Source organism: Vigna unguiculata, chromosome 10 (assembly GCF_004118075.2).
Source record: "Vigna unguiculata cultivar IT97K-499-35 chromosome 10, ASM411807v1, whole genome shotgun sequence".
Classification (NCBI taxonomy): Eukaryota; Viridiplantae; Streptophyta; class Magnoliopsida; order Fabales; family Fabaceae; genus Vigna; species Vigna unguiculata.
This window is the reverse complement of record NC_040288.1, coordinates 22382124-22392949: the sequence shown is the minus strand read 5'-3', so window position 1 is coordinate 22392949 and position 10826 is coordinate 22382124. Positions and strand designations below refer to the sequence as shown.

At 31.2% G+C, this 10826-nt stretch overlaps 1 long non-coding RNA gene across 1 annotated transcript; it reads right to left on the bottom strand.

Moving 5' to 3' along the window:
• Positions 1–231: 231 nt before the first annotated feature.
• Positions 232–2036, bottom strand: LOC114166308. Its single transcript, XR_003599890.1, has 3 exons — positions 1994–2036; positions 1819–1887; positions 232–444 (listed from the first exon to the last, which is right to left on the bottom strand). It is a non-coding gene; the product is annotated as an uncharacterized LOC114166308 (long non-coding RNA).
• Positions 2037–10826: the final 8790 nt, after the last annotated feature.

Below are 10826 nucleotides of genomic sequence, written 5' to 3'. Positions count from 1 at the left end.
AAGTCCTACGAGGAGGTGCCATAGTCCACTGGCACATAGAAAATCACTTGGTTAGGCTCGATAAAGGTAAAACTCAACTAAGAACACTCAGAAGACACAGAAAAAGCTAAGCGGACATCCAAGTCCACAGACCTAAGGAACGACCGCTCTGATACCATAAATGTAACGTCCCATTTAATTTAATACATAAAATTAAAGGAAACGTCACGCATAAGATAGTAAAATAACGCAGTCCTGGGGTTCCCGACAACACCCCTACTAAACCAGGCACACCACGATGCCAACAAAACAGGATAGACAGTCTGACTAAGGGTTTACAAACTAATGACAACAAAATACAGGGGCCATAGCCCTAAATGAAGCACAAAGAAGAATATAGTCTCGTCCACGTGGCCTAGGCGGCGGAATCTCCATCCCTATGCTGACCTCTGGAACCTCGCCCATCTGCTCCCATCAACCGAGTTGATGATCATCGCAAGGAAGAACAGCCATATACAACACAATCATACAACAAAACGGGTAAGCTAGAGCCAATCAACATATTCAACATGCAACCAAATACATTTATCCTCATCTCATCCACATAGCAATCAAACATGTTATGACTCTTCATCCAATACACTACGACTCGACTCGACTCATCCGGATACGTATAACTTGGTCGGATTCAGCGGATGCTTGCACTTGTGTGGGTACCCCTGCTCGAACCTGAGCTGCTCGATCCTGAGCCATGTATTACCAGTGTTACGATGAAACAAATCTCTCCCACCACAAGGTTAGCCCTTAGTGAGTTTCAGGCCTCCTGCTACTCCCACCACAAGAGTCAGTCCACTCTAAGTGAGACTAACTGGCTCCTCGGAGCGTCAGGATGCAACCTTACATTGAATCCTTACCTAGTTATACAGATGGGGCACCACCATGAACACCCACTAACAGGGGCCATGGAATTACGTCCCGACCACTGAAGCGCAACCCCGGAGATCTCACCTAGAGACCCCCAAGGAATTATACGCTGACACGGACCAACATTCATAAATCAGCAATTAAGAGAGTATTAAATTACGTTTTTCAATTCCATAACCATCCATGAGATTTATTCCTCATACGTATCACATTTGAGTCCATACCACTGATCATCACCATTCCATGAGTCCAGAATCTCCTCTCATGTCAATACCATGTTCCTTAGATTTCCAACCACACATTTAATTCACATGCTAAATCCTCACCACACTCATCATTCATCATTTATGGATCATGTCACGCATATATGGCAACCCATTAGGCATATATTCATACATCAGTACATGCATCCGATCATGGCAGTCATACTCAAACAAATCCAAGCACAAGAGATCGAAAACGCATTCCAACTCACACCGTCTCGCCCAAACTCCTCGCTCAGGCTGAAGGGTCTCGCTCAGGCGAGACAGGCTCGCTCAGGCGAGCCCCCCCTTCGCCTAGGCGAGGATTCGAAGAAAACAAGGGCCTGGGCAACGCGGGATCTCGCTTAAGCGAGATCCCTCTCGCTTGGGCGAGTTGCCTGCTCGCTCAAAAATTGAGCGAGCCGCCCGGGCGACGTTTCGCGCAAAAAACTTAGGCGAGCTCCCTGTTTCATCTCGCCTAGGCGAAATGGACTCGCTTGGGCGAGATTAACAGGTCTCGCCACTGTTCTTCACTGTACGGCCATGATTTCCGGCCAAACATCACATGCAAGGTACTCTCACACACCCAAACGACAGATCCATCCATAAAATCAACAATAAAGCACAAAGGTTTCAAAGAAGGACTCGAAGCAAGAACCCTAACTTCCCGTACCTGGAGAAGAGCTAACGAAACTCCGACGCGGAACCTTGGAGCACAGAAGCGCAAGGGCTCACCACGACGCTGAAAACAGAAGGTACAGACAAGAGCGCATTATTGCTAAACGTTAACCGTGGAAGGGTGGAGGGAAAACGATGGAAGCCATAAGATCTGGAAGTAGGGCACTTACGTGGAGTGCGTGACAGACGAACGGAAACCCTAGCGGATGGGGGTGACGGCTGCAGCTCTTAGCAAGGACAAAGGATTCTGAAGAGTGTAGGGTACCCCTTAGGTTTAGGGCAGACCTAAGGGTATATGTGTTTGGGCTGGCCTTAGGCCCAATTACAAGGGCGGCCCACTGGCTTTAGGGCTGAAACAAAAATAAAATAATTGGGCCTTACAATGTGACATGATCATAATCTGACATAGAAAATAAATTTTAAAGAAAACAAAAAATAAAATAAAATAAAAATATTGAGACGTCATATATATATGAAGACATTATTAATGTCAATCTAACGAAAATGATCTAATTGAATTATTTGAAGAAAAAATGAGACTTAATGGAAAAAAAATTTAAATTAAATAATTAAAATCAAATAATAAGAATTTTAGCCTTTCTTAAACTTAACAAGTAATAAATAACTAAAAATAAAAACTTACACAAATTTCACGCTTATAACCAACGAAAAAAAGATCTTCTAAATTATAATCGTATTGAAATATTTCTCTAATAAGATTTAACAATTTTGTTTCTAAATCATGATGGTTCTAGATTGAGATTTGGAATTCCGTTAATCCGCTTACTCACGTTAATTACGCAGTGGACCTCACACGTCCTTATAATTAGACCTTGTCCCACACATGGCGGGTACATCTCACACAAACCTCATATTCACATCACTTGGAATAAAGGGATAAAATCCCTGAATGGTACCCATCAATTTCTAACAATACCAAATCTCAATCTACTAAACCAATATACACTCCATAAATGAAGTGCTTCTCAATAGATATGCACAATTTCATTTTCTGTTATCATTTTACAAGAATTTCTTATATCACAAAAATAAAGTTTCTCACAATTAATACTACATATTCTACATCATAGCTTCTTTATCTGATTCAGATGTTCCCTTCTTAAAATTAGTCTAGGAATATACTTGCAAAGATATATCTACACTGAAGTTAGTTAGAACTTTCTTGGAATAATAAAAAATGTATAATTAATCAACTATATTTACTTTAAACTTAATGTTTTTATTATAACTTTTTAATAAACACGAGTGGACCTACATTAAGTACACTTATTATCACATAGTTAGTGTGCTAAATATGATTTCTACTATGTTAAGTAACAAAATATTAATTAATCTTTGTTAAGCCAAGATGATCTCCACCCATATTCATACATATCACATATAATTTTATAATTAATATATCTTATCGAAAATTTGACGATGATTTAACTGAGTTTAAATATCACATTGAATATAAATAGAAAAGTTAAATATTAAAGAAAATTCATAAACTCATTAGCGTAAGATTTTGGATTGAAAGTGGTATTAATTCCTTATATGAATTAGATTTAATTTACATTGAAATAGTAGTTTCTCTCCGATGAATTTTCTCTCAGAATATAGATTTATGTTATATCATAGCCGCTCATTTACCATGATAATCACCTTAGTCTGTTGTGATAACAATAACACCACAATAATAATGATGAAATAAGTAAAGGCCACTCGTATATGGAGAATGTACTAACGTAGAAAGAACATAAATTGAGTTAATTAATATTTTTTTTTATCATTATAAATATATTTTTTTATTATAATAAATATTTATTTTATTTATTTTATAAAACTCAAGTTCAACTTTAAAATAAGAATATTTTTTACGCTGATAAAAAACTGTATTTCCTACTTTATAACTTAATAGTTGACTTTTAATCAAGGACGAATCTAGAAAGGAGTCGGAAGGAGATTGACGTAAGCCCTGACCCCTCTTTAATAAAAGATATAAATTATACATATTTATATATTTTATGTTACATATATCAAAACAAAAGGTTAATTGTGAATTGACGATAAAGTTTTATCCTAATAATTTTACATAACAATAAAAGTTGTTTCTTATAATATAAGTTCAACATTATAAACTTGATATTTTATTTCCTTTTGAAATGAGAAATTTATCAACAATTTTTAAACTATGTCAATTGATGACAACAAGAAAATATACTTATTTCTTAATTGTTTGTTTAATTCGATTAGTATTAATTTTATTTACTTATCCTCTTACAATTGAGAAGTCTTTTTCAGTTGTGAAGATTGTTAAAAATAGACTCGTATAAAAGTGGAATTTCTAATACAAATCCTTGATAAATTTTATGACATAAAGAACACACAACTTAAATAAGAGATATCATATTTATATTTATTATAATTTAATTTTTATTAAATTTTATTTTCTTTCCCCTTTTCTTGATTTTCTGGTGAATCCGAATTAAAATTCGGGGTTTTTTAATGTTGTGCTGAACTTGGCTAATTTTCCTTTTTTTGTTGTTGTTTTGATTAAAGGCGTTGCCTAGTTCATGACGTCTTAATCATATTTTTTAATTAAAATTCTCTTTAAAGAAAGTGTTATTTATTAATTTAGTGTATAATATATATTTATGTACCACTAAACTAAAATAAACCGCACTAAACATTTAGTAGATTTAAAATTAATTTGAGATAAAATCTTGGATTATGATAAGATTACAGTTCTGTTTCTGAAGAAAATTTACAGTTGTTCATTTAAAAAGAAAAATATAGTCACTTTCCATTTAAAGTATGATTCTCGAAAATATATACTAAGTAAATGGTGGGTGTTAAAATTTGATTATAGAAAATTCATTTTAAGTAAATTTTGTATTGAAGACAAAAAATACAAGCTATTAATATGAAGTCCATAAATTTAACTTTCACTTGTTTAGTAGTTAGACTTAACTATAAGCTTTAACTTGTTTTACTTAACTAACGAGCTTAAATGAACATTTAACTAATCTCGTTTGAATTATTTATTCATTGTAACTAAGATGGTAATTACTAATTGTATGTTATTACAAAACTTTATAATTGTTTTCAGAAAATTGGCACGAGAAAATTTGTAATTTTGGTTCAAAAAATTGTAAGAGAAATTATACTAAGGTTTTTTAGTTTTTATTAAGAGAATGATATGTTGAGTAATAATACTTCTGTCGAGTAAACGTAAGTCTAAGTGTAGAAAAACCTTTTGTAGTTTTTTTTTTCCTTCTCTTAGTTATAATTATATTTTTATTTGAAAGACATTAATTTTTTAGTGCAATTCTAAAGAATAATCCTTATTTAATTCAAAAGAGATTGTTTTTTAATGAAGGAATACATAAACTGATCGAAATAAAAAAAAAGTAAAAACCATTAAATACCCCTATAAAAAATCACTTCTATTATGGTTTAAAGTCCTTGTCTACGATTCATAGGTGTGAACAAAAGCTATTGATGTGAAAAAGCAGAGAAGAAATGTTAAAGTCCATACTTTAACTGGAAACATATATCTATATCCCTAACAAGACATTTATGATGCGAGTATGGTTTCTATAAGTGCCATGGTCCTTCATCATGCATTAATATTTTCTTGTCCTACATCTTCTGTCAATATAAAACATTTATTGGCTTCAAAATTTTCCTTTGAATGTCATAATAAAACCATAAATCATGTTTGCCTATATTTTACAAAACTACATGTGGGATTCAGTTATAATAGCTATGCACAATATATTTTCGAACCCCACCTTCATTGATGTTTGTGTCTTCAACTTTAACTAAATAATTTATAGTTTATTCAAATTTTAAAAATATATATAATGCTTCCGTAATAGTTTTTTTTTTTTATTACATTTTCAAAATCATTTTTGACACAGACACTTCAACATCGTAAAAGGGGTCACCTTGGTTAGAGTCCATTTGCAACTAAGTTGATTTTGTTCCGACATGGAAGTGTTTTATTTCTTTTGTTCATTTTTTTTCTGACGTTATTTGGGCCTTTTTCTCTGCGATGGCCCGCCATAATATCGTTCACACATTGATGTGGAGACTATCCAAATAGAGACAACATTTCATTTCACACCCCATTTCGTCTTTTTTTTTTTTTTTAATGTTGATTACATTTATTTTATGTTCACAGTGACAACGATAGCCAGAGACGGATATATGGTCTCCTATAACTTAGTGTACAAGAATACTAATAGAATAAGAACGAGAAATTATATATATATATATATATATATATATATATATATATATATATATATATATATATATATATATATATATATTAAATTTAAGGTTATATTCTTGATCTAAAAATATTACTGGATAGCTTTGTTTCATTTGTTGAAGGATCACGAGTTAGAGTTGATGAGATTAAAAGAAGAAAAAGCGTTTAGCATTTAAAACTACTACATCAAGAAGATATCTTGGAGAGAAATAATAATATTAAGAAAATGAGCATTTGAATTTAATGGTTTATAATTTTTTAAGATTTTTTAGGAAACAAAAAAGTAATTTTTTTAACATAAAAGATGTTGAAAGTTTTCCAAGAGAGGATTCTTACTATACACAAATACAATGGATATGTGTCCCTTTGAGCTCCATGTGTTCTTTGTCTACTCAAAAGGTAAAACTTATTTAACATATTTTCTTTGATTTTCTATTATTGTCTACTATTGGTTGGAGAGGACGTTGAAAGTTCCACGTCAACTAAATATAAGGTCAATTTAAAATATATAAGTAGGCGCAAACAGTGACCGAACACTATGATGGCAAGGTTTGAAATTTTTTTATATTATAGATATTTTAAAAATTTTTATATTATAGATATTTTAAATTTTTATATTATAAATATTAGAAAATATATTACAAATTAATGATTAAATCAAATATTTTATCTTTTATAAAAATAATAATTAATGTTAATAAATAATAAAATAAAATTAAACATAATAAAAAATAAAGAATAAAAAGATTTATCAAGATATTTTTTATTTTTTTATTTATTATGGTTTGAATTTATCACAAATTGTTCTCGTATCCCATTTTTGTAATAAAATTAGTAAAAATATTATGAGAAAATAAATAGGTAAATTTCTAAGGCATGTTGAAAACACTGCCCTTAAGAATTTATCTGCAGTATATGTGCAAATCCCCCAGAATACAATAGAAACTTTTCAAAATTACTGAGGATCTTAGAAACTAGCAAGATAACTCTTAGATAGAGTAGGTATAACCAGGATATAAGAGAAGAGAGAAAAGAAAGAAGATAAGAAAATGAGAGATGAAAAAAGGTTGTGTTTTGGAAGAGGATTTCAGCATCTATTTAGAGGTGATGAGTGGATTTAAAAAATCCATGCTCCATAACTGAAGCCTGGTGTGAAAAATAATATCCCATAAAATGTGGATGTGGGGTCAATCTTGTGGAGGAGATCCCGCTGCAACAACATACATTATCCAAAAAGGAGGGAGGCTTGCTAACCTTGCAACAACTACAACATTATTATTTTTGCAATAAAATTATAAATATAACAATTTTTAGCTGTTTTCTTTTGTTCTTGAAGAGAAAAAGATATATTATTTTTGCTCTTATTTCTCCTTTGTCTTCTTCCATTCTCGTGGGAGAAAAGAAGAAGGTAATTCTTTGGTCTCAATTGATAGTGAAATATTAGTTTAATAATTTATTTAATGAGCCTCTTTTATATTCATTTTTTATTTTATGAACATAGAAGAAAAAATATTATACTGTGTGTTTTTTTATAATCGAATTTTAATTGTGGTTCCATTATATGTCTTGAGTTTTTCACAAATTGTTCTCATATCTCATTCTCACCTGTTTTCTTTTGTTTTTGAAGAGAAAAAAAAAATATTATTTTTGCTCTTATTTCTCCCCTGTTCTCTTCCATTTTCAAGGGAGAAGAGAATGAGGTCATTCTTTGGTCTCAATTGATAGTGAAATATTAGTTTAATAATTTATTTAATGAGCCTCTTTTATATTAATTTTTTATTTTATGAATATAGAAGAAAAAATATTATACTGTGTGTTTTTTATAACCGAATTTTAATTGTGGTTCCATTATATGTCTTGAGTTTCTCATAAATTGTTCTCATCTCTCATTGTCACCTATTTAATTTTGTTTTTGAAGAGAAAAAGATATATTACTTTTGCTCTCATCTCTCAACTGTTCTCTTCCATTCTCGAAGAAATAAGAAGAAATAAAGAAAGTAATTCTCTCTTGACTCACTTGACAGTGAAATATTAGTTTAATCATTTATTTAATGAGCCTCTTGTATATTAATTATTTCTTTTATGAACATAGAAGAAAAAGAATTGTACTGTGTGTTTTTTTATAACTGAATTTTAAGTGTGGTTTGATTATCATCGAATTTTCTTTTGACAATCTTTTAGATATGTGTGATTTCTTTTTTTAGTTATCGTTATACTAAATTATGTATTCATTTTTATTTTATTAGTGACAATAATTAAATGTATCAATTTTGGATGTATTATTTTGGTTCCCCAAACAATGTTGGTCAAGATCCGCCACTGGGTGCAAACCTTACCTTATAAGTCAGTTTTGTAAGGTTCAGTTGGACTTAAAGTTCACTATTTAACATGGTATCAAAGTCATGAGTTAGAGCCTAGTCTCACGCTTGAGATTTATATGCCCCAACATGAGTGAGATGTGTTTAAAGTCCCACATTGACTAGAGATAAAACAAATTTACAATATATATATATATATATATATATATATATATATATATATATATATATATATATATATATATATATATTTGCAAACCTTACTTTATAAACCAATTTTCTAATAAAATTCAAATTCTAATGTTTTCTAAATTAAATATACATGAAGTTGACAAGATACTCTAGTTGCAATGTTGGTTGCAAGGCAAGCTGATACCAAAATTCATCTCCACATGCCTAATTAATGCTTTTCAAATGGAGTACAAATGAAACTTCTCATGGCCATGAATGTTATGGTTAGGTCATCTATGGTTGACTCATTTTAAGGTCCATGGTTAGCCCAATTTGAAACCCGAATTAATTTACATCTCTACTAAAGATAGATAAAAATAATTTTCTCCCTACACTTGCCTTTTTTTTTTCTAACACCCATAAACCTATAATCTTCAAATTACCCTTCATTATTAAAATTATAATAAAAACCCCACACCTCCCTTTTCTAATACCTTTTGGACCGATTATTCTTGGAAATACCTTCCAAAATACTCAATCTGATATGAATAACAAAATATATTTTGGATTGAATGTTCCGAAAGGTATTTTCAAATCAAAAAATATCTTTTGGAACATCTTTTCCAAAATATAAAAATAATTTTTAGACTATTATTTCGAAAGATATTTCTTGATATGGAAATATATTTCGAAACACTTAATTTAGAATAGATATTCTCGATTGAATGTTTCAAAAGTATTTTCGGATCTAAAAAACCTTTTGGAATATTTATTATGAAATATTTAAAACAAAATTCTTCCTATAATGGTGAATCTGGAATGCATGATTCTTCCCTTTCAAAAAATTACGAACAACTTCGTTCACTATGTTGCTTCCTCCACCTTCACACTTCCTCTCCGTCCTCCTTGCCCCGTCTTCTTCCCCTTCCTTGCTGGACTTCACAACCCTTTGCAGAATCATTACACGCTTCTTCCCCCTCACTTACCTCCCATCCAATCACCTGCCTCCTACTCGTGTCCTACATAATTAGATTCACCTTGTTTTTCCCTTCCCGCCTTCTTGCCATACATCATCTTCACCACACATTACACCTTTTCCCTCGCCATCTCCATTATGTACACCGCCTCCAGTATGCCTAGGAGTAGCTAACTCTCTCAATCACGAGGGTTAGGTGTAATGTATTCTTAATTCTGTGTGAATTCTTCATTCCATATAATTCTTTTCTATAATCTCTTATGTTTGATTCTTGTTTTAATTGCATAGTATATGAATTTTTCACATGCGGGTGTCCATACCAATTCGAAGATAGTTTGGAAACCTAATTTATGATCTTATGTTCTAGATATGATGCATATGTGGGAGTACCGATTGATCCGAAAAATAGCTTGGGAAACTTGAGTAGGATAAAACAACTTTTGATTTTACATGCTAGACATGGATGTGGTTATTGGTCATTCTTAAGCATTAGCATATTGGTCATTAATGCAAACATAACAATAAAAATTGCTAAACATAGAATTTTTATTATTTTAGTTTAGGCTTGTCTGCGACGAAATCGAGGCATGTTACAAATGATGTTAGTGTGAGACACGAAAATTGAATTATATTGTTTGTTGATTTTTCCTTTGAATGGAATCGTGAAACCCAATTTCGATGAAGCTTTTATCTTATATTTTTTTAAATCAAACTATTTACTTCCATTGTGTCAATTCTCATTATATTTTATATTCTACATTTATTTTTCCTTTAACCCATAAATGTTTTGTTATTCTCACCCTTTATCAAGAACTAACCAATTAATTTAGATCACATTAGTCCCTGTGGGATACGATATTTGGACTTGTCCATTGTATTACTTGTGCAATTTGGTACACTTGACAATTACGTAACAAGATTCCACATTATAAAAATTGAAAGACTCATGAAAATAAAATTGAGTATTTTGTTTTTTGAAAACCCTTGCAAATAGGCATGACAAATAAATTTGTACCTATGGGTATTGTCCAAACTTATCCCTATTATGTCAGAAAATCCCTACATTGATTGGATATGAGTATGGGTATCAATAATGTCCAATGTTTTCAATTGGAAATGAGGATGTACATATTTGCGTCGTCCTCATACTCGCCATAATACCCATCCCCACCTCATCTCCATTCTCGTTTAAATTACCAAAATACCTATAAGTTATTAGGTAACAATATATATATATATATATATATATATATATA